Source organism: Zeugodacus cucurbitae, chromosome 3 (assembly GCF_028554725.1).
Source record: "Zeugodacus cucurbitae isolate PBARC_wt_2022May chromosome 3, idZeuCucr1.2, whole genome shotgun sequence".
Lineage (NCBI taxonomy): Eukaryota > Metazoa > Arthropoda > Insecta > Diptera > Tephritidae > Zeugodacus > Zeugodacus cucurbitae.
In genome coordinates, this window is record NC_071668.1 from 39074531 (window position 1) to 39102026 (window position 27496).

The window sequence follows — 27496 nt, forward strand, 5'->3', positions numbered from 1 at the left end:
CTTTCCCAAAAATATTACATCGAAATATGCCCTTGCTAGGGCGATCCTTTCTACAAAATTTTTCTTTTATAACTTTATGTATGGCTTAGGTATGACACTTTATGTGTTTTCGGTTTTCGCCATTTCGTGGGCGTGGCAGTATACCGATTTTGCCCATTTTCGAAAGCGACCTTCTCACGGTCCCAAGGAACATGTGGTCCAAGTTTCATTAACATATCTCAATTTTTACTCAAGTTATCCATTGCACGGATCGACAGACAGACATTCGGATTTTGACTCGTCTCGTCACCCTGATCATTTTCATAACCCTATATCTAACTCGTTTAATTTTATGACTTACAAACAACCGTTATGGGAACAAAACTATAATACTCTCTTAGCAACTTTTGTTGCGAGAGTATAAAAAGTGGACGCATGAGCGTAAAAAAATGCTCATAGCCGTAAGACTCCGCCACGAGAGCGATTTTGAACAACAATTTGGCAACAAACCAAGAGGTGGATAATACTTTTTCTTTTTCGGTTCATGAAATTATGCGCTTATTCACCAACATGTTAGGTACATATAAAAGGAGAAATGCAACCTCGGATGAGCCCCACACCAATTGGGATTTTCTAAATAAAACCAATGAAAATTAATTTGATATGTATTTATAAAAAAACGTGTGTTTATTTAATTATCTATGCAGATAAAATAGATATCTGCTTAATTATCTATCTAGCTTAATTATCTATGCAGATAATAAAGTGGCATTGTCGTCCGAATAACTTTATTCTTCTTCTCTCTGTTGACTTGCAGTTGGTAATCGTGAAAAGCTGTTTTCGAAAATAAATGATTCATTTGCTTCTTCCTCACTTATGACGCAGGCTTCATGGCCATTATATTAGTTTTTAGAAAATTTGATTGTAACACAACAATATGTTTCAAAATACGGATTTTTTTTAATCCCTTGCTTTTTCTACATGAACTCTTCTTGAGCATACATTTTTGTTATATTTACAGCCCTATTCTGAAAAAACCTTATAACTGAGTTGAGAGGAAAAATTTGTGAGGTTTCTTGTGACGTATATTTTGTGAGTCTATTCTGGCTCGAACCTCATAAGAAAAAAGCTTAAAAAAGTCACCAATTGAGGTGAAAAGCATTTTGCTGTCAAAGAGTTGTTTCAAATGAAATAAATTCAAAATAAATTCAAATTGCTGTAAAATTTGTAAACAAATGAAAAACATCACAATTGCGTATTTACAGTCGAAAGTTAAAAAACAAAAGAATTATAAAACAAGTAAGGAAGATATGGTTTTTGATCCATAAGTGGGCGGAACCACGCCCATTTAAAATTTAGTATACAATTTTGAGAGCAGCTCTTCTGTACCAATCTTTACAATGAAATTTAAGGTTTCTGGTGGTTTTCCTTACTGAATTAAAGCATTTTTAGTAATTTTCAATATAACCTTTGTATAGGAGGTGGGCGTGGTTATGACCCGATTTCCTTCATTTTTGGACTGTATAAGGTAGTACCTAAAATAAATTACTATAGAAAGTTTCCTTGATATAGCTTAATTAGTTTGCGAGATCCTTCATACCAAATTTTATTTCAATAGCTTTATTTCTGGCTTAGTTATAGCACTTTATGTGTTTTCAGTTTTCGACATTTTGTGCGCGTGGGCATTTTCGAACTTAACCTTCTTATGGTGCCAAGAAATATGTCTTCCAAGTTTCATCAAGATATCTCAATTTTTACTTAAGTTACAGCTTGCAACGGCGGACGGACAGACAGACATCCGGATTTGAACTTTTTTCGTCACCCTGATCATTTTGATATATATAACCCTATGTCTAACTCGTTTAGTTTTAGGACTTACAACCAACCGTTATGTGGACAAAACTATAATACTCTCGTAGTAACTTTGTTGCGAGAGTATAAAAATAACATGGTCTTATAGAGGCTGTGCGTCAGTGTCCTTTGCTTTACAAAAATAATGCGTCCTTATCGGATCGTAGATGTGGCAGCAAATCGCTCAACAAATGAAAATGCAAGGTACGTCCATATTGTTCCAGATTCGGTTAAACACAATTATTCGATAACTGAACTTTTATAGAAGCCCTTTTTTTCAAAGAACAATTCCTCCATGCTCGTTATAGCACGCAAATATTTACACATTTATTTCCAAATATTGCTAAAAACCAAAACAAACACAAATATTTTTGTATTGTGATGGCTGCTTTCACACGTCACAGATATTTGATTAAATTGTGAGCATTTGAGCTTTTGAATTTTCTCCAGCATAAGGTAATCATCACAAAATCCAAAAACCTCACAGTAGTGAGTGTGGTGATTTTTGTGAGGGCATGAGAATAGGGCTGTTAATAAACACAATTTAGGAACTTAACGTGACTATCCACAATTGCCTAAACAATTAAACTATAATTAAAAAAATTTTAATAAAATTCAAAATGATTACCTGAACAACAACTGAACTTTCTATTATAAAACTAATACAGTCCTTAGCTGGAAATGTGCTTACCATCTACGCAACTTATGACATATGGAAACAGTCGACTGCGTTTAGCTGAAAATTCGTCACATATTCGTTTTTGTTCTGCAACAGTCGTCGGAAATTTTACTACTTCCTTTTTTAAGCAACAAATTTTTTTATGGTTTTAATAAATATTTTATTGCTTGTTCCCATTGCCATATCGAATCTGTTGTTATTACTAAGCTTCCATATAGTAGCGTCAGCGCATTTTCCAATGAAGCTCCAATACGACTAGTGCAATGTGCCACCCAATATGGTTTCAACATGTATAGAAGAATCTAAAAATTACAATATTAATATTATTATATGTTGCAACTGCGACGATTCCCATCATGCAAGCTACCGTGGTTTTGTCGTTACAAAAGAACTACAAAAAATTTGAGACAAAAGTAATGGTAATACAGCCCGAGAAACAATGCTCAGGCGAAAAACCCCGTTGCGGACAAAGGAAGGAAGGAAGTAAGACCCCCCTCATCAACTTCAAAGCTTACATTTGCGCAAATTGCTAAGCAGGGTCAGACAAATACAGTTCAAAAAAGTAGTCCGTTATCCCAAATTCTGGATAAACTAAACGAACAAGACAAATTATTTAAGTCCATAAATCAGCGGCTCAGCGCTCCCGAATACTGTATAATATTTATATTATAAGATTTATTTTTAGTTATTTTATATCATATGATGCACCCTCTACACAGTGTTTCTCGAATTCCAATCATTCCTTAGTCATAGCAATTAATCTAACTTTTGTACTACTCCTGTTTTACTCGACCCTTTTTGCTTTGGATCGTCGCTGTGAATAAACGTAATCCTGAAATTATCTCATGTTCTTTTACTGAACATAATTTTGGTGCCTCCTGTGAGGACTAAGAACAGTGCGAAATTTAATAGTTCAGTTCGGTCATTTTCGCAAACGTATTAGTTTAATGTAATTTCAAAGGATTACCGCGATATTTTTGGATAAAGTTTCTTCATGTACGGTATAGTATAACTTGTCATATAATTGGAAATGGCTGAAATTAATCTTCGTAAATATCATGCATCTGCTATATCCCGAACTTTGGAGCAAGTGCAGATGAATCACCACAATCATTGTTGAATATTGTGGACGTTGTTAGCGATTCTCTGCGTGCATTGGGCGTTATAAAATTACCAGTTCATGAGTGGGATGCATTATTTGTGCCTATCGTGGTATCAAAACTTCCTCCTATAACAAAGCGCGAATGGTGATGTATTGTTCTTCAACGGAATTGTCAAGTTTATCGGAGCTATTGGGATTCTTGGAGAAAAGGGCTCAAAGTCTTTCAACAGAGCTAGTTCAGGTCGGAGATGGTACCGACACAACAATCGTTCGTCCGCATCAACGTTTATACACAACGCCCAATGTTAAATGCAATCTTACAACGGAGGATGGGTGTTCGTATTGTCGAGGTGCACATAAGGTCATTCGCTGCCCAACCTTATTTGACTTACAACCGGGCAGACGTTTCGAGGCTCTTAAGAAATCGGGCTTATGTTTTAACTGCTTGAGGTCTGGACATGTATCAAGGCAATGTCCATCTGGTGGATGTCGTCAATGTGGTCTCAGACACAACACCATATTTTGTCGAGAGCAACAACAGCCAGCTTCGCTTCCCACAGCCAGGAAGGTGGCAGCTACTACCAATATTAAGTCTCAGCCTGGTCTACCATTAGCACCGCCACAACATACATTATGACACAGCGATTCTGTAATTGGATGCCATGCTCAGGGTGACAAGATCACGCTTCTCTCCACAGCATGTGCATATATTTCTGGTGACAATTCTGAAGAACGTTTGGCTAGGATTTTGCGCGACCCTGGGTCATAAGTAAGCTTCATTACTGAACGTTTTGCTTATGGTTTGAATCTTCACAGAAGCAGGGTATTGGTGCATTACCCTATACACGCACCAACGGAATGGTGACAGTTACACTCAAATCAACACATACGCAATTTTCTTTGGCAATTCATGCAATGGTTATCAAATCTATTACTTCCATGCTTCCTACAGCGCATATCTACTGAAGTCAATACAAACACTTGGGTGGTCTGCAAATGGCAGATCCTCATTTTGGCACTCCGGGAAGCATTGACATTTTCCTAGGAGGTGACATCTGGGGTCTGATTTTGGTGGGAGACACTATTAAGGGTGGTCACAACGAGCCACACGCACAACTAACAAATTTGGGTTGGGTTATTTTTGGACCTGCAACGGCATCTTCGACAAATAATTCGGACATGCGGTCATACAGCGCTCAACTTTTGGAACAATCTCGTTTGGATGAGATTGTAAGCAGCTTTTGGAAGCTCGATGAGGGATCGGATGTCGACGATATTGCTGATTACGAATGTGAGCGAATCTTCACATCGACTCACTCACGAACTACAGAAGGGCGTTATATGGTGCGCTTACTAATGAAATGTTACGTAACAAATTTACAGCCTTCATAAGGGAGTATATCTATCTGGGGCATATGGAAGCCTTAGATACATGCAATGATAGCCATCACACATACTACATACCGCATCATGCTGTGTTGGACAAGTTTCCGTTCGTCTTTAATGCGTCAGCTCCAACTTCAATGTTTCGCTTAATGATGTGCAGCTCGTAGGTTCAACTATTCAACATTCGTTAACCGATATTATTTATCGTTTTCGAAGATATCGTTTTGCTCTAACAGCTGACGTGGAAAAAATATTTCGACAGGTTTTAGTGTCACCGGAAGATAGAGATCTTCAACGCATCTTATGGCGAGAATCACCAAACGACGAAGTTAAAACGAACGGTACGAGCACTACAGCAGTGTGTAGTCGATAACTATATATTGGTGAATGACCAAAGTCGAGCTGAGTCGGCGCGGACCGCCATACTTAACCCTGGACGGTCATCCTTTTTTTTTGTACATTAACGTCATCCTTCGTCAATATGACGACGACTTATTTCAAATCCATTTTCAGTAGGGTGTGAGTCGAAATAATGAACGCGTTTTTTTTTAGTTATTTATTTCATTATTAATAAATACAAGTCAAAAATAAAAAGGAAAACTTATATACTTTTAACGGAGCGGAGATCAACACGAACAATTAAAAACAAATTTACAGTGAAAATAAAATAGTTCGTAGTCATTTTGACGAAGGATGACCGTCTAGGGTTAAAAGAAGGCGTGGACGACTTCCTCACAAGCTGTACTGACATTGGTGAAACAGTCACTTTAGCCAATGATGTGTCTAACATTCTATCGACTGGCTGTTTGAAACTTCGGAAATGGAATTCGAACAGAGCCGCTGTTCTGGCCAAAATTGGGGAGCCAGATTCTCTGCGCGAATGCAATAGTGATGCCCCATAGCTTCAGTGCTAGGGCTACGTTGCGACCCGGTTAGTGATGAGTTATTGTTCAGGTTATCGCTGAAGCAAACTTCGGAAATGGAATTCGAACAGAGCCGCTGTTCTGGCCAAATGATGGAATGCCGACAAAGCGGCGAGTTCTCAGTGATGTAGCCCAATTGTATGACCCCAGTGGATTTCTGGCATAAGTTATTATTTCAGGCAAGGTATTTATACAGACTGTTTGGACCGCTGGTGTCTCATGGCATACTTCTCTACCTAAAGATCTGTGCCATATTTGGTCTAAATTTCGAGGTGATTTGTGTACCCTCGATTTCTCTCTCTATGGATTTTGTGATGCTAGTCAGAAGGCTTACGCTGCGGTGGTCTACACACGCACAATCAACAACGATGACAATGCACATGTGTCTTTGCTCGCCGCACGTACTAAGGTTGCGCCGTTGAATGGCGCCACAATTCCCCGATTGAAGATAAGTGGAGCTCTTCTATTAGCTAAGACAATTCGGAATGTTTGCAGTGCGCTAAGTTTGGAGGAAGCCTCTGTACACTTATTCACGGACTCCAGAATAGTCATGTGTTAGCTACGCAAATAGTCAATGTTGTTAAAACCATATGTCGCCAACAGGGTTCGACAAATAAAACAATTGACGGCTACCGATTGCTGGCATTATGTACGTCCGGCACAAATTCCTCGGGACTGACATTGTTTACGCGAAGGAACCAGTTTAACATGTCGCACCAATAAAATTAAACGAAACTGAATGGGCCAAAACGAATGCACAAAACGCTGCAGTATTTGCAAATCATTTGAGAAACACATTTACACCTAACGATGGACATGAACTAAACTGAAAATAGTTGGTTGGATCCACTCGTCAGCATTTCTCCAGTTACTAGTAAAGTAAAAAGTCTTATCAGGAACGCAAGACTTAAAAAAGCTCCTGAGTTTGATTTAATAACCGGAGAAATATAACGCAATCTTCCAAAGAATTGTATAAAAAAATTGTAAATATTGTAAACAGTGCATTATCCTTAAGATGCGTTCCATCGCTTTGGAAAGTATCTGAAGTTATTATGATACCTAAGCCACGACAAGACGAAATATCTCCTGTCGTCAAACAAACAGTCAGCGCATTCGCGTCTTGGCTCCCACGTCACTGTTGACAGTCATAACTTTGAAGTTGTAGATAATTTCATCTACATGGGAGCCAGCATTAGCAGCAATAACAATGTCAGCCTGGAAATCCAACGCAGAATCACTCTTGTCAACAGGTGCTACTATGGACTATGTAGGCAATTGAAAAGTAAAGTCCTCTATCGACGAACAAAAACCAAACTCTACAAGTCTTTCATAATTCCCGTCCTACTTTACGGTGCAGAAGCGTGGACGATGTCAACATCCGGCACTAGGAGTTTTCGAGAGAAAGGTTTTGCGGAAGATTTATGGTCCCTTAAACATTGGCAACGGCGAATACCGCAGACGATGGAACGATGAGCTGTATGTGTTATTCGACGACATAGACATAGTCCAGCGAATAAAAACACAGCGGCTACGTTGGCTAGGTCATGTTGTTCGAATGGATGAAAGTGCTCCAGCTCTGAAAGTATTCGATGCAGTACCCGCTGGTGGAAGCCGAGGAAGAGGGAGACCTCCACTCCGATGGAAGGACCAGGTGGAGAAGGACCTGGCTTCGCTTGGTATACCCAATTGGCGCTAAATTGCCAGAAGGAGGGATACGTGGCGCGCTGTTTTGGACTCGGCTATAACCGCGTAAGCGGTGTCTACGCCAGTCAAGAAGAAGAAAAAGCCGGGTAAACCACTACATGATGTCACATCTTAGAGGCCAATATCGCTGCTGCAAGTCTTCGCAAATGTTCTCATAAAGAAGCTCAAATCACTAATAGATCGAAACAACTTATACCAGTACATCAGTTTGGCTTTCGTGATCATCATTCAACAATTGACCAGGAACACCGAATCGTTAATTTCGTTGAAAATGCAATGGATGTTCGGCGAGCTTCTTAGACGTGTATCAGGCTATTCATAGAGTTTAGCATTCGGGTCTGCTGCTGAAATTGAAATGCATGTTACCCAAACAATATTGGGAAATAATTGCTTCGTACCTAAAAGATATATACTTTTGCATAAAACAAGAGGATGCACCTATAGAAGCGGGTGTTCCCAGGAAAGCGTGTTGGAGCCAATGCTTTACTTGCTTTTTACAAGTGATTTCCCCACAGACACAAGATATGTGACAGCGACATTTGCAGATTTCACAGCCCTGTTAGCAGCAGGAGAGTCAACCTCAATATCTACTCTTCGAGTGTAAAACGCAGTCAATACAATTACTGAGTGGGATTCCAAGTGGTGCATTAAATTAAACGATTCCAAATCAATGCACGTAGACTTTACTTAAAAAACCATCATCCCATTTATATACAACCATCCCATTTCTATAAATGGTACCCCTATACCACATCACAATAATGCTAAGTACCTAGGAATCACCCAAGATGCTAAGCTTCGCTGGAAAGAGCATGTCAAGCAAAAAAAGGGGTGAGCTTGATTTAAAATTTGCCAATTTGTACCATCTAGTCGGTAGGAGATCAACTCTTTAAATCGAAAACAAGCTGTTTATAATAAACTTTATATATAATCAAGTACTAAAGCCAATTTGGGTCATGGAGCGCAACTATGGAGTTGCTCAAGTCAAAACTGTATTGCCTGCATTCCGCGCTTCCAAAATAAGGTACTAAGAAATATATTTAATGCTCCTTGGTATGTTAGATCTGCTGACCGTCACCGTGATCTTGGTATGAATTCAGTAGTAAACGAAATAACCAAAATTGCGAAGACTCACGAAATGAGGCTTGTACGAGAAAACCGACTGAAACGTAAGAAGCCTTCATACTTGGCAAGGCAACTATAGCAGCAAATGAATTCCTCTAACATTTAGCTTTTAATTATTATTTTTAAATTATTGTTAGTATTTAATCATTGTATACTAGGTAAAATTGTAATAATAAAAAATAATAAATTAAATGTAGACAAAACAAGTAAGGAAGGGCTAAGTTCGGGTGTAACCGAACATTTAATACTCTCGCAATTTATTTATTTAACTGTATTTATATTATATAATACACAATTTGACCCACATATGTGTCATATATATTGTATAAAGTCCATTGAACGTTGGAAACCATAATATTAGGTTAGTTGCACCGAAGTCCTCATGTTCGATATATATGCCTTGAAAACCTATGGTCCGATTTCGGCGATTTTTAGAATGGGGCTGCCACACTATAAAGGTAGTATTTGTGCAAAGTTCTGCACTGATATTTTCACTAGTGCTTACTTTATATATTGTAAAGTAAACGATTCAGATCGTCTTCAAAGTTCTGGTATATAGGAAGTAGGCGTGGTTGTGAAGCGATTTTACCTATTTTCACAACATATCATTGGGATGTAAGGAAACTATTACAATCCAAGTTTCATTGAAATCGGTCGAGTAGTTCCTGAGATATGGTTTATTTATGGCTTAGTTATGACACTTTATGTGTTTTCGGTTTTCGCCATTTTCGAAAGCAACCCTCTCACGGTCCTAAGGAACATGTGTTTTCATCAAGATATCTAAATTTTTACTGAAGTTATCCGTTGCACGGACGGACGGACAGACAGACATTAGGATTTTGACTCGTCTCGTCAACCTGATTATTTTGATATATATAACCCTATATCAAACTCATTTAGTTTTATGAATTATAAACAACCGTTATGTGAACAAAACTGTAATACTCTCTTAGCGACTTTTGTTGCGAGAGTATAACGAAACCTAGTGGGGTGGCACTCCGGGAGTGCAGGCAGAAGTGAAAACTTGAACTTATGGCGCGTTGGGCACTTTTTTGGGTGAGCATTTTTAGGTGCGCTCGCGACATGAGAAATTGTACATAAAAAATCAAGTTTATCAAAGCAATATGGGCACTTTTTGAATGGACATGAAGTATAATAATGTATGTATGTGATTGGCGTTGCAACCGTTTAGCCGGTTATAGCCGAATCGACAATAGTGCGCCACCTCTCTCTCTCCTTCGCAGTTCGGCGCCAGTTGGAGATCCCAAGTGTAACCAAGTCGCTCTCCACCTGGTCCCTCCAACGGAATGGAGGCCTTCCCCTTCCTCGGCTTCCTCCGGCGGGTACTGCATCGAACATTTTCAGGGCTGGAGTGTTTTCGTCCATTCGGACAACATGACCTAGCCAGCGTAGCCGCTGTGTTTTTATTCGCTGAACTATGTCAATGTCGTCGTATAACTCGTACAGCTCATCGTTCCATCGTCTGCGGTATTCGCCGTTGCCAATGTTCTGAGGACCATAAATCTTGCGCAAAATTTTCCTCTCGAAAACTCCTAGTGTCGTCTCATCTGATGTTGACATCGTCCACGCTTCTGCACCGTAGAGCAGGACGGGAATGATAAGCGACTTGTAGAGTTTGATTTTGGTTCGTCGAGAGAGGACTTTACTGTTCAATTGCCTACTCAGTCCAAAGTAGCACCTGTAGGCAAGAGTGATTCTGCGTTGGATTTCCAGGCTGACATTGTTATTGCTGTTAATGCTGGTTCCCAGGTTCGAAGTTATGACTGTCAACAGTGACGTGGGAGCCAAGACGCGAATGCGCCGGCTGTTTGCTTGATGACAGGAGATATTTCGTCTTGTCCTCATTCACCTCCAGACCCATTCGCTTCGCCTCCTTATCCATGTGGGAAAAAGCAGAACAAACGGCGCGGTTGTTGCTTCCGATGATATCAATATCATCGGCGTACGCCAGGAGCTGTACACTCTTGTCGAAGATTGTACCTTCTCGATTTAGCTCTGCAGCTCTTATAATTTTTTCCAGCATCAGGTTAAAGAAGTCGCACGATAGTGAGTCACCTTGTCTGAAACCTCGTTTGGTGTCGAACGGCTCGGAGAGGTCCTTCCCAATCATGACGGAGCTTTTGGTGTTGCTCAGCGTCAATTTACACAGACGTATTAGTTTTGCGGGGATACCAAATTCAGACATCGCGGCGTAAAAGGCAGCTCCTTTTCGTGCTGTCGAAATCAGCTTTAAAATCGACAAAAAGGTGGTGTGTGCCGATCCTCTTTTCACGGGTCTTCTCTAAAATTTGGCGCATGGTGAATATCTGGTCAGTTGTCGATTTTCCAGGCCTAAAGCCACACTGATAAGGTCCAATCAGTTTGTTGACGGTGGGCTTTAGTCTTTCACACAGTACGCTCGATAGAACCTTGTATGCGATATTTAGGAGGCTGATCCCACGGTAATTGGCGCAGATTGTGGGATCTCCCTTTTTATGGATTGGGCAGAGCACACTGAGATTCCAATCGTCAGGCATGCTTTCTTCCGACCATATTCTGCAAAGAAGCTGATGCATGCACCTTATCAGTTCTTCGCCGCCGAATTTGAATAGTTCTGCCGGTAATTTATTGGCCCCCGCTGCTTTGTTGTTCTTCAAGCGGGTAATTGCTATTCGAATTTCTTCATGGTCGGGTAATGGAACATCTGTTCCATCGTCATCGATTGGGGGATCGGGTTCGCCATCTCCTGGTGTTGTACTCTCACTGCCATTCAGCAGGTCGGAGAAGTGTTCCCTCCATAATCCCAGTATGCACTGGACATTGGTTACCAGATTACCACCTTGGTCTCTACATGATAATGCTCCGGTCTTGAAACCTTCTGTAAATCGCCTGATCTTTTCATAAAATTTTCGAGCATTACCCATGTCGGCCAGCTTTTTAAGCTTTTCATACTCACGCATTTCGGCCTCTTTCTTTTTACGTCTGCAAATGCGTCTCGCTTCCCTCTTCAGTTCTCGATATCTGTCCCACCCCGAACGTGTTGTGGTCTTTCGCAACGTTGCGAGTTAGGCAGTCTGTTTTCTCTCCGCTGCGAGACGGCACTCCTCATCGTACCAGCTTGTTTTTTGTCGTTGCCGATAACCAATTGTTTCGGCTGCAGCGGTACGCAGTGAGTTTGAGATGCCGTTCCACAGTTCCCTTATATCGAGATGCTGATGAGTGCTCTCAGAGAGCAGGAGTGCAAGTCGAGTAGAGTATTTCGTGGCTGTCTGTTGCGATTGCAGCTTTTCGACGTCGAACCTTCCTTGTGTTTGTTGACGGGCATTCTTTGCTGCACAGAGGCGGGTACGTATCTTCGCTGTAACCAGATAATGGTCAAGTCTATATTTGATCCTCTGAGCGTACGCACATCTAACAAACTGGAGACATGTCTTCCGTCTATCACAATGTGATCGATTTGGTTACCCGTGTTTCGATCAGGAGACAGCCAAGTCGCTTGATGTATTTTCTTATGCTGGAATCTGGTACTACAGACGACCATATTTCGGGCCCCAGCGAAGTCGATCAGCCTCAGGCCGTTTGGCGATGTTTCGTCATGGAAGCTGAATTTTCCGACTGTTGTGCCAAAGACACCTTCTTTACCCACCCTGGCGTTAAAATCGCCAAGCACGACTTTTACATCGTGGCGGGGGCAGCGCTCATAGGTGCGTTCTAGGCGCTCATAGAAAGCATCTTTGGTCACATCGTCCTTCTCTTCCGTTTGGGTGTGGGCGCAAATCAGCGATATGTTGAAGAACCTCGCTTTGATGTGGATTGTGGCAAGACGTTCATCCACCGAGGTGAATGCCAGGACTCTGCGACGGATTCTCTCTCCCACCACAAATCCAACACCAAATTTGCGCTCCTTTATATGGCCGCTGTAGTAGATGTCACAAGGACCCACCTTCTTCCGTCCTTGTCGCGTCCATCGCACTTCTTGGATGGCGGTGATGTCAGCCTTGAGTCGTATGAGGACATCAACCAGCTGGGCAGAGGCTCCTTCCCAATTAAGGGTCCGGACATTCCAGGTGCATGCCCTTATATCATAATCCTTAAAACGTTTGCAGGGGTCGTCATCAAAAGGGGGGTGTCTCATCCGAGGCTTTCGTAGATTTTTCATTGGTACTTCGTTTTTATGTGGTGGGTCCCAAGCCCTACGCACAACCGCATAAGCGGGCTTCGCCTTCTCACTTTAGCTCGCCTTCAAACGGATGTCTGTTGGCTACCCAGAGGATACTTGGTCTAAAACCGGAAGTCGTGAGCTGCTTGAACCATGTGGAGAAGAATCGTTTCCGGCCACTCCCAAGTGAATGACAATCAAAAACTTTCCTCACTTGCGTGAACTTCTACACATGATCGCATCCTCCAATTTTTTTAAATAAGTAAATATTAGTAAATAGTAAATACAAAATTTATCAATTCTCATCCAAAATTTCAACAACTCTTATATTATCATTATCAGCATTTTCATCATTATTATCAGGATTTTCATCAAATTCTAAAACTGAAACAATAGGTCTATGGAATGTGCGAGCCGCATAGGTAAACAGAGAAGGGTCAATCCTCTATAAGAGTGTACAGCTGCTGGCGTATGCCGAGGATAGTGATATCATTGGAAACAACACCGGCGCCGTTCTGCTTTTTCGCACCTAGATAAGGAAGCGCAGCGAATGGGTTTGGTGGTGAACGAGGACAAGACGAAATATCTCTTATCATCAACAAACAGTCAGCGCTTTCGCGTCTTGGCTTACGCGTCACTGTTGACAGTCATAATTTTGAAGTTGTAGATAATTTCGTTTATCTGGGAACCAGAATTAACAGCAATAACAATGTCAGCCTGGAAATTCAACGCAGAATCACACTTGCCAACAGGTGCTACTTTAGACTGAGTAGGCAATTGAAAAGTAAAGTCCACTCTCGACGAACAAAAACTAAAGTCTACAAGTCTCTCATCATTACCGTCTTGATTTATAATGCAGAAGCGTGGACGATGACAACTTCCGATGAGGCGGCACTAGGAGTTTTTGAGAGTAGGTTTTGCGGAAGATTTATGGTCCTTTAAACATTGGCAATGGCGAATACCGCAGACGATGGAACGATGAGCTGTACGATTTGTACGACGACATTGACATAGTTCAGCGAATAAAAAGAGCGAAAAAGGCTGCGCTGGTTAGGCCATGTTGTTTGAACGGAGGAAAATGCTCCAGCTCTAAAAGTGTTCGATGCAGTACCCTCTGGTGGAAGCCGAGGAAGAGAGAGACCTCCACTTCGATGGAAGGACCAGGTGGAGAAGGGCCTGGCTTCACTTGGTGTTACCAATTGGCGCCAAACTGCCAAAGGAGGAGATGTGTGGCGCGCTGTTGTGGACTCGGCTATAACCGCGTAAGCGGTGTCCACGTCAGTCAAGAAGAGAAGGTGCTTATATTAATTAATTTAATATTTTTTATCACAAAAACTAATTAATTTTTTGTCATTCATTGACTTAAGTTTAAAATACCTTAACGAGTAATTTATTCAATATTATATTGATAAATTATTAAAATATAATACGACGTAATTTCCAAAACAGCAATCAGATTTCTATCCGTGACCCCGTCTGCAAATAGGTTTTTTGTATATATCTTGCAAACCAATAAAGCTATATAAACCAAACTTTCTGCAGTCCGTTCTCTTACGTACCCTTCCACACACCATGAAATTAGTTGAAATCGGATAATAACCACGCCCACCTCCCATACAAAGGTTGCAACCGATAGAAGCGGGAGTTCCTCAGGGAAGCGTGTTGGAGCCAATGCTTTACTTGCTTTTCACAAGTGGTATCCCCAATGAATCAAGTTATGTGACAGCGAGCTATGCGAATGACACAGCCCTGTTAGGAGCAGGAGAGTCAACCTCAGTATCTATCCTTCGAGTGCAAACAGCAGTCAATGCTATTACTTAATGGGCTACCAAGTGGCGCATTAAATTAAACGATTCCAAATCAATGTACGTAGACTTTACTTAAAAAACATCTTCCCATTTATATACAAGTACCTAGGAATCACCCTAGATGCTAAGCTTCACTGGAAAGAGCATGTCGGTAGGAGATCCACGCTTTCAATAAAAAAGAAGCTGTTTATATATAATCAAGTACTAAAGCCAATTTTGGTCTATGGAGCTCAACTCCGACCCGACTGGAACCTAAGAGGCCTTCAGACTTAGCAAGGCAACTGTAGCAGCAAATGAATTTCTCTAACATTTTGCTTTTAATTATTATTTTTAACTTATTATAATTCAATTGTTGTTAGTATTCAATAATTGTATACTAGGTATAATTGTAATGAAAAAAAAAAAATAATAATAATATTAATATAAAAGTGGCTAACTCATTATGTCCAATAAAAGAAATTGAGGTAATTTCAGGATTACGTTTATTCACGTCGACGATCCAAAGCAAAAATGCTCGAATAAAACAGGAGTAGTACAAAAGTTAGATTAATCGCTATGACTAAGGAATGATTGGAATTCGAGAAACACTGTACACAGGGTGCGTCATATGGTAAAAAATAACTAAAAATAAATGTTATAATATAAATATTATACATCCTGCCCGGTCGAAGGCTCTGCTTGGAAATCATCGGGATGTAAAAGTAGACAAAGTTTCTGCACTGCCCGGGTGCACACTCCATATGATGTGGTCAATGTTACGTTCCGTACTAGGCCGTCACTGCCATGATGAACCTCCGTTATACGACCCAATCGCCAATGTGTTGGGGGTAGATTCTCATGTCTAACTAGTACGATGTCACCAACACGAACGTTTTCGACACGTCTCTGCCATTTATTGCGTGATTGTAGAGTTGCCAAGTGTTCTTCACTCCACCGATGCCAGAACTGTTGATGAATGCGCCGTAACCACAGCCAATGCTTGAGACGATTAGCTGGAATTTCCGCTACAGTACATTCAGGTACTGCGATAAGTGGGCGCCAATGAAAAAGTCTCCAGGTGTTAAAGCGTATTTGTCTTCAGCGTCGTCACTAAGTGGTATAAGCGGGCGAGAATTCCGGCAGACTTCAATTCGTGCCGCTAGTGTCTGCAGTTGCGAATACCACATAGCTTGACTACCAATGATGCGTACTAAATGTTGTTTTGTGGACTTTACCGCAGCCTCCGACAATCCACCTTGATGGGGGCACTAATAGTAATAAAGTGCCAACGCGTCTCAGTGTTGGTAAAATATTGTCGATTTTGGTCACTGTGTCAAGCGGCTAAATCCTCTTGCATTATTCGATTAGCTCCAACAAAGGTTGTAGCATTATCGCTGTATAAGTCGCGACACGGACCGCGTCTGCTAACGAAACGTGTAAAAGCGTCAATAAAGGCCATTGATGACAGGTCATCTACCAACTCGATGTGCACAGCTTTGACGGCCATGCAGACGAAAACTGCCAAATAAGTCTTCACTGTAGTCCGAGATCGTTTATTGCCAATGCGTAACGCGAAAGGACCGCAGTAGTCTACACCTGACGCTAGAAATGGCCGAGATACGCTGACCCGTTGTCGTGGTAATGAGGCCATCTGTTGAGTAATGGTGACTCCACGATGTCTTCTGCAAATCATACATTTATGTTTCATGCTACGTACAACTTGTCTGCCATGAAGTATCCAATAACGACAGCGTAGAGTCTGTAGCATTAACTGGGTACCACCTAGGGATGCAAACATCGTGAAATGAAACATCGATGGTTCGATGTTTCTTCAAAACCCATCGAAATCAAAAACACCGGTCATTAAAACATCGATGTATTTTTGAACTTTTTTAACTTATTTTAAATTTAGTGTGAAAAGCTAAGGGATACAGAAGCAGAAGCATAAATAAATGAAATGTAGTACGTATTAAGTTGATACATTTTATTTCACTTAGCATTATATAAGTTAACATATTTTAAGTTTTTTCTCAATAAATAACAGCATTTCAAAACAACGACATGGAAAGTTATTTTATGTCAACCCAAACTCTATTGGCTTCTGATTGGTAGGGGTAACAGCCGAGATACACTTTCACTTCAACCTTACGTCCCTGTAATTGTAGATAAATTTGACAGCTTACATTTCAGCTTTTGGTGGACCAAATGTTTTTTCTGGTTCCAAATATTAAACGAATATTCTGTTTCACACTCATCCGAAGATTCCGTTGTATCAGCGCGATTCTTTGAATTTTTTATGAATCCTACGCAAGAATTAATTTGTATAAACAAATCATAAAAGTAACCGTATTGTCCAAGCGCACATTCCCTTAACGAATTCTCCGTATTTTACAAAAATCTAATTCCAATGCAATAAAGCGTATTCAAATAGAGGGTTTCGAGTTAATACCCGAAAAAGTGAGAAGGTGTGAAGTCAAATTTTTATATAAAACATCGACATAAAACATCGTTGAAAGTGACATCGATGTTTTTAGATTCGAGACATCGATGGCTTCGTCAAAAAGCATCGATGTTTCAAAAACATCGTTTGCATCCCTAATACCACCGTAAAGAGTATCGATATGAGTTTGATGTACAACCAACCTAACCAAATCGCTGACCTTAGGTAGTATAATCGGATGGCGATGTTCTTCTATCAATGCAGAGTTGGTAATGCGACCACCAACCCTTATTATTCCATGATCATCCAATTATGGATTAAATTGTAGCAATGGACTAGAATTCGGTAAACTGGTTCCTTCGCGTAAACAATGTAAGTCCCGAGGAAATGCTGATGCTTGATCAATACGTATGAGCAAATTCAATCGCCGTCCATCTCCGGTGTTGTCACAATATGCTGCCGAAGATGACGATGCCTCGGTAACCAGCGAAGGACGATAGCTGTAGTTCTGATTAGTCGTTTGATGGAACTAAACCGTTGAGCAAGTGGAATATGTTGTCCATCGATGCGTCGGGTGGTGAGCTGGAATCGGATTGAAGATTTGAAGGATACAACTCTGACCCTCTCCTCGCTCTGGGCTGCAACCTGTTCGTCTGCTCCTAACTCTGGTACATGGCTAAATGTTGTTTCCTTCCGACGTAACCAATCTGAACCCTTCCACTATAAATTGTGGCTCAACAACTCTGATGGGGTCACATCACGGCTGACGCAATCAGCTGGATTTTGTGCCGAACGTACATAATGCCAGCAATCGGTAGACGTCAATTGTTGTATTTGTCGAACCCTGTTGGCGTCATATGGTTTAACAACATTGACTGTTTGCGTAGCCAACACAAGACCAAAAAATTGGAATCTGTTTTTTTCTGTAAGAATACCGGTTACCCGTTTACTTGAAATTTTGTGTTTTTTTGGCAAAAAAACCGAAAAAAAATCGATTTTTGGTACAAAATTGTGACAAAAAAAAAGAAAAAAAAAGTTGCACCAAATCCTGTGTAAAAAACCCGGTAATACCAACTTTCTTCGATTTGTGGCAAAAAAAAAAAACAATTTTTGGTAAAAATTGTGACAAAAAATCCCTAAAAAAATTCGAAATTTTGTTAAAAAACTAAGTTTTTTTTTAAAAAGCCGGTTACCCAGTTACACCAAATCTATTTTTTCCCTTAAAAAAAACCGGTTTTAGTACCAACTTTCATCGATTTTTGGCGAAAAAAACCCAAAAAATGCGATTTTTTATACAAAATTGTGACAAAAAAACCCTAAAAAATTCGAAATTTTGTTAAAAAACTCTGTTTTTTTTTTTAAACCGATTACCCAGTTACACCAATTTTCTGTAATTTTTTTCAACAAAAAAACCGGTTTTAATACCTACTTTCATCAATTTTTGATAAAAAAATCTCCTTTTTAAACCAATTACCAAATTTTCTCTATTTTTTCATAATTTTCTCAATTTTTTTGTATAAAAAAATCGTGTTGGATGGATGAAAAGGTTAGTGCTCGATAGCACCAACATGTATAAATAGAATTCCATCCACCTAGTGTATCCGTTCCATCCGCCAGTGACCACCAAAGGTGCATCATTGGGTGACCATCGACATATGGTACTCGTGCGATTGTCGCGCTCCTGGTGACGCTAGGTTCGCTACCAATGGCTCAAATGGTAGCCAATGGAACCTACTAGGTGGCCCAAAGCGTTTGAGCCACCACCCGGACGCAGCCAATGCGAGCGAAACTATGCCAACTATCTACTACGCAGTACATGAGTATTTGTGACGTCACACACACACTCAACAGCTGCATTATACACACAAAGTGTACACAATGCACACATGTGTTGCCAATTTGTCACATCTATAGGGGGAGAATGTGTAACAGCTGCTGCATATGATATTCAAATATGCTAGTGTGCGCCTGCGTTGCCTGCATGGATAAAATTCTCAACTAGCTTATCGGCACTAGAGTATAAAGTAAATACCAAAACCAGATATATGTCCGTATTTTCCAGATATATATAGTGAGCGGTATAAATCGGTTGAGAAGTGATCGGGTGGATCGGCACGAGCAACACCGACCACTGACCGACCCCAAAAAACCGGGTCTTCCCCGAGAACCGACTACCAACTCGTCCAAGTTTTGCCACAAAACGCCACCGGCCCCACCCACCGACCACCCACACCGCCACGAGTGTGGCACCCGGTCGCTGAAGTAATAGGAAAAAGCCGCAAAAAATCCGAAAAATTCGGCGGCAATTGGGTAGGGGAAAAAAGACCAGAAGAAAAGTTAGTTGTATTAGCCACATACGTTATGAAAGTCTATGGAACAATGTGGTTTACAATAATATGTAATTCCTCGGGCATGAACGGAGCTAAATCATTAACCTAAGCCGTTATTTGAATTCCGACATGAAAGCAATCATTCACAAAGTATTCCAATGAAATGGATATTTTGGTCACGCCGAAAATCTTCTCATTTTCATGTTGTTGTTGTAACGATTTTCCATCCCTGTCGGAACGGAAATAATAAGTCTAGCGTGTCTGAAACTGTCTGCGTCCGCGGACTGGTCGGTGTATTGTTCCAGGTCGTCGACGTATTGTAGGAGTGACCTCTTGATGCACCTGGGGGGGGGGAACTGATTGGTAAGCAGTCTATTAGGCTCCTTAATAGGCAGCATAGTGGCCTCATTGTGCAAATGTCTTCGGGTGACATCAAGAGGTATCCTGTAGCAGTCCCACAGGGCGGTGTCCTCTCCCCGTTACTGTTTAATTGCCGACGGCTCAGGTAGTTCATGATCCATCTCTTCAGGAAAGTGTTCGTTCAATGTCTTCTAGTAGCGTTGTTAAGTTGACCGTGTCAAAAGCTTTTGACAGGTCCGACGCGACTTGAAGGTTATCTTACAGAGTGGTTTTTGATTAAGACCATGAACTATTCGAGCGTTTATGTCGCTACGTGCTGTGGTGGTTATATGCACTTTACGGAAACCATGGGATGTTCCGCTAGGTTCAGTTGGTACGTGAGTGTCGGGAGTAACAAGGCCTCAAGTGTATTCAGTACTGGCGAAAGGAGAGTTATCGGGCGATAAGACTCCCCTTGGTTGACAAGTTTCCCAGGTTTCATTAGTGGGACCACCCTTCCGGTTTTCCCCATATCGGGTATTTTAAGAGTGGTTAGCGACAAATTGTGTACCTTGGTGAGATATTCTACTCCCGTTGGACCTATGTGTTTTAACATCAAAGATCTTATTCCGTCAGTGCCAATGGCTTTGTCATCCCGAACCTCCCCGCTGAGGGAAACAAGAGGCGCTCAGTTGTTTGGCATTTTGCGCAGCCGTCTGGTGACACGCCTTTTAGCCGGGGGTGGAGGTGACAAGGTGACTCACTATCGTGCGACTTCTTTAACTTGATGCTGGAAAAAATTATACGAGCTGCAGAGCTAAATAGAGAAGGTACAATATTCTACAAGAGTGTACAGCTACTAGCGTACGCCGATGATATCGATATCATTGGAAACAACCCCCGCGCCGTTAGTTCTGCTTTTTCCCGCATGGATAAAGAGGCGAAGCGAATGGGTCTGGAGGTGAATGAGGACAAGACGAAATATCTCCTGTCATCAAGCAAACAGTCGGTGCACTCGCGTCTTGGCTCCCACGTCACTGTTGACAGTCATACCTTTGAAGTTGTAGATAATTTCGTCTACCTGGGAACCAGCATTAACAGCAATAACAATGTCAGCCTTGAAATCCAATGCAGAATCACTCTTGCCAACAGGTGCTACTATGGATTAAGTAGGCAATTGAAAAGTAAAGTACTCTCTCGACGAACAAAAACCAAACTCTAGAAGTCCCTCATCATTCCCGTCCTACTTTACGGTGCAGAAGCGTGGACGATGTCAACATCCGATGAGACGTCACTAGGAGTTTTCGAGAGAAAGGTTTTGCGGAAGATTTATGGTCCCTTAAACATTGGCAACGGCGAATACCGCAGAAGATGGAACGATGAGCTGTATGTGTTATTCGACGACATAGACATAGTCCAGCGAATAAAAAAACAGCGGCTACGCTGGCTAGGTCATGTTGTTCGAATGGATGAAAGTGCTCCAGCTCTGAAAGTATTCGATGCAGTACCCGCTGGTGGAAGCCGAGGAAGAGGGAGACCTCCACTCCGATGGAAGGACCAGGTGCAGAGGGACCTGGCTTCGCTTGGTATAACCAATTGGCAAAACTGCCAGAAGGAGGGATACGTGGCGCGCTGTTTTGGACTCGGCTAGAACCGCGTAAGCGGTGTCTACGCCAGTCAAGAAGAGAAGAAATTTCTGGAAACTTTGCGCAGTTTGCACAGCAGTTTGTTGCATGACACTGCTCATCGAAATTTTATGCAAATCGAAAAATCGGGTATTTTATTAAATTTGACAAAAAAATGCAATTTGTATTAAGTAAGAATCATAAAAATATATACAAATTATTACTTTAATGTTTGATTTAATACTAAAATATAATTTTGAATTTGTAAGTAAAGCTTTGTTTTTTTTTTATAATATATTTAAACGGCATTTTTACAGTGAATCAAAAAATAAATACTAATGTTTAAGCAATTAATAAATCAGGAGTGTTTGTTTTTATTACAATTGTAGCTGGTATACAATGATTAAATACTAAGAACAATTTAATACAAATAAGTTAAAAAATAAAAATTAAAAGTTAAATGTTAGAGAAATTCATTTGCTGCTACAGTTGCCTTGCTAAGTCTGAAGGCCTCTTAAGTTTCAGTCGGTTTTCTCGTTCAGCAGTTTCGATGAGTTGGGATGTCTCATTTACATGCTGTATAATCCTCATTTCGGGAGACTTTACATGTTTGGTTATTTCGTTTACTACTGAATCCACACCAAAATCACGGTGAAGGTCAGCAGTTCTAACATACCAATTAGCATTAACTATACTTCTTAGTACCTTATTTTGGAAGCGCTGAATGCAGGCAATACAGCTTTGACTTAAGCAACCCTATAGTTGTGCTCTATAGGCCCAAATAGGCTTTAGTACTTGATTATATACTATATAAACAGCTTGTTTTCGATTTAATGCGTGGATCTCCTACCGACCGGAGTGGCCATAGCCCCGCCCCCAAAAAGCTATATAAACCAAACTTACTGTAGTCGTTTCTTTCAGCCATTTCCTTATACATAGACATAGTCCAGCGAATAAAAAAACAGCGGCTACGCTGGCTAGGTCATGTTGTTCGAATGGATGAAAGTGCTCCAGCTCTGAAATTATTCGATGCAGTACCCGCTGGTGGAAGCCGAGGAAGAGGGAGACCTCCACTCCGATGGAAGGACCAGGTGCAGAGGGACCTGGCTTCGCTTGGTATAACCAATTGGCGCCAAACTGCCAGAAGGAGGGATACGTGGCGCGCTGTTTTGGACTCGGCTAGAACCGCGTAAGCGGTGTCTACGCCAGTCAAGAAGAGAAGAAATTTCTGGCAACTTTGCGTAGTTTGCACAGCAGTTTGTTGCATGACACTGCTCATCGAAATTTTATGCAAATCGAAAAATCGGGTATTTTATTAAATTTTACAAAAAAATGCAATTTGTATTAAGTAAGAATCATAAAAATATATACAAATTATTACTTTAATGTTTGATTTAATACTAAAATATAATTTTGAATTTGTAAGTAAAGCTTTGTTTTTTTTTTTTATAATATATTTAAACGGCATTTTTACAGTGAATCAAAAAATAAATACTAATGTTTAAGCAATTAATAAATCAGGAGTGTTTGTTTTTATTACAATTGTAGCTGGTATACAATGATTAAATACTAAGAACAATTTAATACAAATAAGTTAAAAAATAAAAATTAAAAGTTAAATGTTAGAGAAATTCATTTGCCGCTACAGTTGCATTGCTAAGTCTGAAGGCCTCTTACGTTTCAGTCGGTTTTCTCGTTCAGCAGTTTCGATGAGTTGGAATGTCTCATTTACATGCTGTATAATCCTCATTTCGGGAGACTTTACATGTTTGGTTATTTCGTTTACTACTGAATCCACACCAAAATCACGGTGAAGGTCAGCAGTTCTAACATACCAATTAGCATTAACTAAACTTCTTAGTACCTTATTTTGGAAGCGCTGAATGCAGGCAATACAGCTTTGACTTAAGCAACCCTATAGTTGTGCTCTATAGGCCCAAATAGGCTTTAGTACTTGATTATATACTATATAAACAGCTTGTTTTCGATTGAATGCGTGGATCTCCTACCGACCGGAGTGGCCATGGCCCCGCCCCCAAAAAGCTATATAAACCAAACTTACTGTAGTCGTTTCTTTCAGCCATTTCCTTATACAGTACATAAGAAATCGGATAATAACCACGCCCATCTCCCATACAATAGTTAGGTTGAGAATTACTAAAAGTGAGTTAACTCACTAACGATAAACGTCAGAAAAACTAAATTTTACATAAGAAATGGAAGATGTTAGCTGCACTCAGATTTATTTACAAAATGGAAAATGGGCGACCGATTTCAATGAAATTCTATATAATATTTTCTTGACACCCTGACAACACGGATGATAAATGGGCGAAATCGGGGTGTCTCTGTTCCAAAAATTATTAAAATCGGATCAGGGGGGTTACTCTGTAAGGCGTTACGCAAGTGAAAATACTCGAAAACGAAAAAAATACTCTGTAAATCGAATCGTAAATTTCGTTCAACGCATTTGTTTTTCCCCATCGCAATGAAAGTACTCTGTATTGCGTTTACGAGTTTCAAACTCATGCGTTTTACGAATTTTTCATTCGATATCAAACTGGCAAACGCAATGAACCAAAAATGTAAGTTTATAAGGTATATTTGTAGTTTTATTTAGTAAAATAATGACTTTAATAGAGAACATATGAAACATAAGGTGGAAAACAGAAAATATACATTGACCATTGAAGCTAAAAAGTAAATGTTGTGAAGTTATATATTGCCCGGTGTGACCAATAGAAGTGTTGAACTTTAACTATCATTTTATTTGGTGTTTCAGTGACATTGAAGTCTAATGGTTCTTTTTATGTACTTACTGTAAATAACGCTTTTTTATTATATTGGTGGTTTAAAAGAATTACACATATGTACAAATGTATTTACGAATAAAGACATACATACATACATATGAGTAAGAAGAGATTAAGCCATATATATATCATTAATATGAATTTTAATACTATTATTTACTATATTAAATAAATAAACTTCAATATTTATGAACTATAATCTAATCGTACGTTCTGCATTTGACCCCTAGAACGTTTAGCAAATTTTGGCTTCATTCGCATATTCCAGTAATTAATTTAAAACAATAGGATCATGTGCAGAAGTTCACGTAAGTGAGGAAAGTTTTTGATTGTCATTCATTTAGGAGTGGCCAGAAACGATTCTTCTCCACATGATTCAAGCAGCTCACGACTTCCGGTTTTAGACCAAGTATCCTCTGGGTAGCTAACAAACATCCGTTTGAAGGCAAGCTAAAGTGAGAAGGCGAACCCGCTTCTGCGGTTGTGCGTAGGGCTTGGGACCCAACACATAAAAACAGAGTACCAATGAAAAATCGAAAAAGAAAGCTTCGGATGAGACACCCCCCTTTTGATGACGACCCCTGCAAACGTTTTAAGGATAATGAAATAAAGGCATGCACCTAGAATGTCCGGACCCTTAATTGGGAAGGTGCCTCTGCCCAGCTGGTTGATGTCCTCATACGACTAAAGGCTGACATCACCGCCATCCAAGAAGTGCGATGGACGCGACAAGGACGGAAGAAGGTGGGTCCTTGTGACATCTACTACAGCGGCCATATAAAGGAGCGCAAATTTGGTGTTGGATTTGTGGTGGGAGTGAGACTCCGTCGCCGAGTCCTGGCATTCATCCCGGTGGATGAACGTCTAGCCACAATCCGCATCAAAGCGAGGTTCTTCAACATATCGCTGATTTGCGCCCACGCCCCAACGGAAGAGAAGGACGATGTGACCAAAGATGCTTTCTATGAACGCCTAGAACGCACCTATAAGCGCTGCCCCCGCCACGATGTCAAAATCGTGCTTGGCGATTTTAACGCCAGGGTGGGTAAAGAAGGTGTCTTTGGCACATCAGTCGGAAAATTCAGCCTCCATGACGAAACATCGCCTAACGGCCTGAGGCTGATCGACTTCGCTGGGGCCCGAAATATGGTCGTCTGTAGTACCAGATTCCAGCATAAGAAAATACATCAAGCGACTTGGCTGTCTCCTGATCGAAACACGGGTAACCAAATCGATCACATTGTGATAGACGGAAGACATGTCTCCAGTTTTTTAGATGTGCGTACGCTCAGAGGATCAAATATAGACTTGACCATTATCTGGTTGCAGCGAAGATACGCACCCGCCTCTGTGCAGAAAAGAACGCTCGTCAACAAACACAAGGAAGGTTCGACGTCGAAAAGCTGCAAACGCAACAGCCAACCACGAAATACTCTACTCGACTTGCACTCCTGCTCTCTGAGAGCACTAATCAGCATCTCGGTATAAGGGAACTGTGGGACGGCATCTCAAACTCACTGCGTACCGCTGCACCCGAAACCATTGGCTTTCGGAAAAGTAAAAAAAAAAGCTGGTACGATGAGGAATCTCGCAGCGGAGAGAAAACAGACTGCCTACCTCGCAACGTTGCAAACAATCACAACACGTGCGGGATGGGATAGATACCGAGAGCTGAAGAGGGAAGCGAGAGGCATATGCAGACAAAAAAAGAAAGAGGCCGAAATGCGTGAGTACGAAGAGCTTGAGAAGCTGACAGACAGAGGGAATGCTCGAAAATTTTATGAAAAAATGAAGCGACTTAACGAAGGTTTCAAGACCGGAGCATCCTCATGTAGAGACCAAGGTGGTAATATGGTAACCGATGTCCAGGGCATACTGGGATTATGGAGGGAACACTTTTCCGACCTGCTGAAATTCGAAATTTTGCGCAAGATTTACGGACCTCAGAACATTGGCAACGGCGAATACCGCAGACGATGGAACGATGAGCTGTACGAGTTATACGACGACATTGACATAGTTCGGCGAATAAAAAGACAGCGGCTACGCGGGCTAGGTCATGTTGTTCGAATGGACGAAAACACTCCAGCCCTGAAAGTGTTCGATGCAGTACCCGCCGGAGGAAGCCGAGGAAGGGGAAGACCTCCACTCCGTTGGAGGGACCAGGTGGAGAGCGACCTGGTTACAATTGGAATCTCCAACTGGCGCCGAACTGCGAAGGAAAGAGGAGTGGCGCGCTCTCATCGATTCGGCTATAACCGGCTAAACGGTTGAACGCCAATCACATACATACAATGTAAAACACAATACAATTTGAAATATGTATGTATGTAAAATATAAAGAATCATATTTTACTTGTTATTGTTCATTTTGTTGTACATAAAGTATAATGGTTTTGTTCAGGTAACGGTTATTTTTAATACCTAAAACTAAACGAGTTATATGAATACATATGTATTAAAATGATCAAGATGACGATAAAAGTTGAAATCCGGATGCCTGTCTGTCGTCTCTTCGATTTTTTAAATGTTCCAATATTAATCTTTTGGTTCTTTATAGAAATCCCGTTTGAATGACAGAGATTTTATTGCAGAACTTCATTATGTATAATGTAATGTAATAATCGCTGGAGATTTTAACATTTGACAAGTCTAAAGGTCTTATTGTAGATATACTCTCGAAGAAACATTTTTTAGTTCCCTGCTTGATAAAGAATTTCCAGCTACAAGGTACACAAATTGTAGAAGTAAACCATCGAAATTAAATAGTAGTGTGAGAATAAATGTACGATTGATAAAAGTATATATTTAAGAATCATTGTAAGGATGACTTTATATGACTTTAAAACATAATATAACAATTAACAAAGTATTTTTATAGATAAACATATTATTACTTTTAAGTATAGAAAATAAAAAAAATTATCATATTGATGTAAGAAATAAACTTTTAAATTCCGCATCCAAAACAATCTCTTATCTTATTCTTCAGTATGGTTTAATGTAAAGGTTTAATGGTTTAATATCATTGCCTCTGAGTCTTACAATATATAATAATATGACAGTATAAAATGTTCGGTTACACCCGAACCGATTTGCCTTCGCAACGCAATTCTCTTTCGTAACGCCTTACAGAGTAACCCCCCAGAACTTCCCCTAGCTCCCATATACCTAATTATGTGCGGGCTTTATTCCGCATATATCGGCTAATATGTGAGATATTTTAACAAAATTAAGGTAGCTTGTTGGGGAAA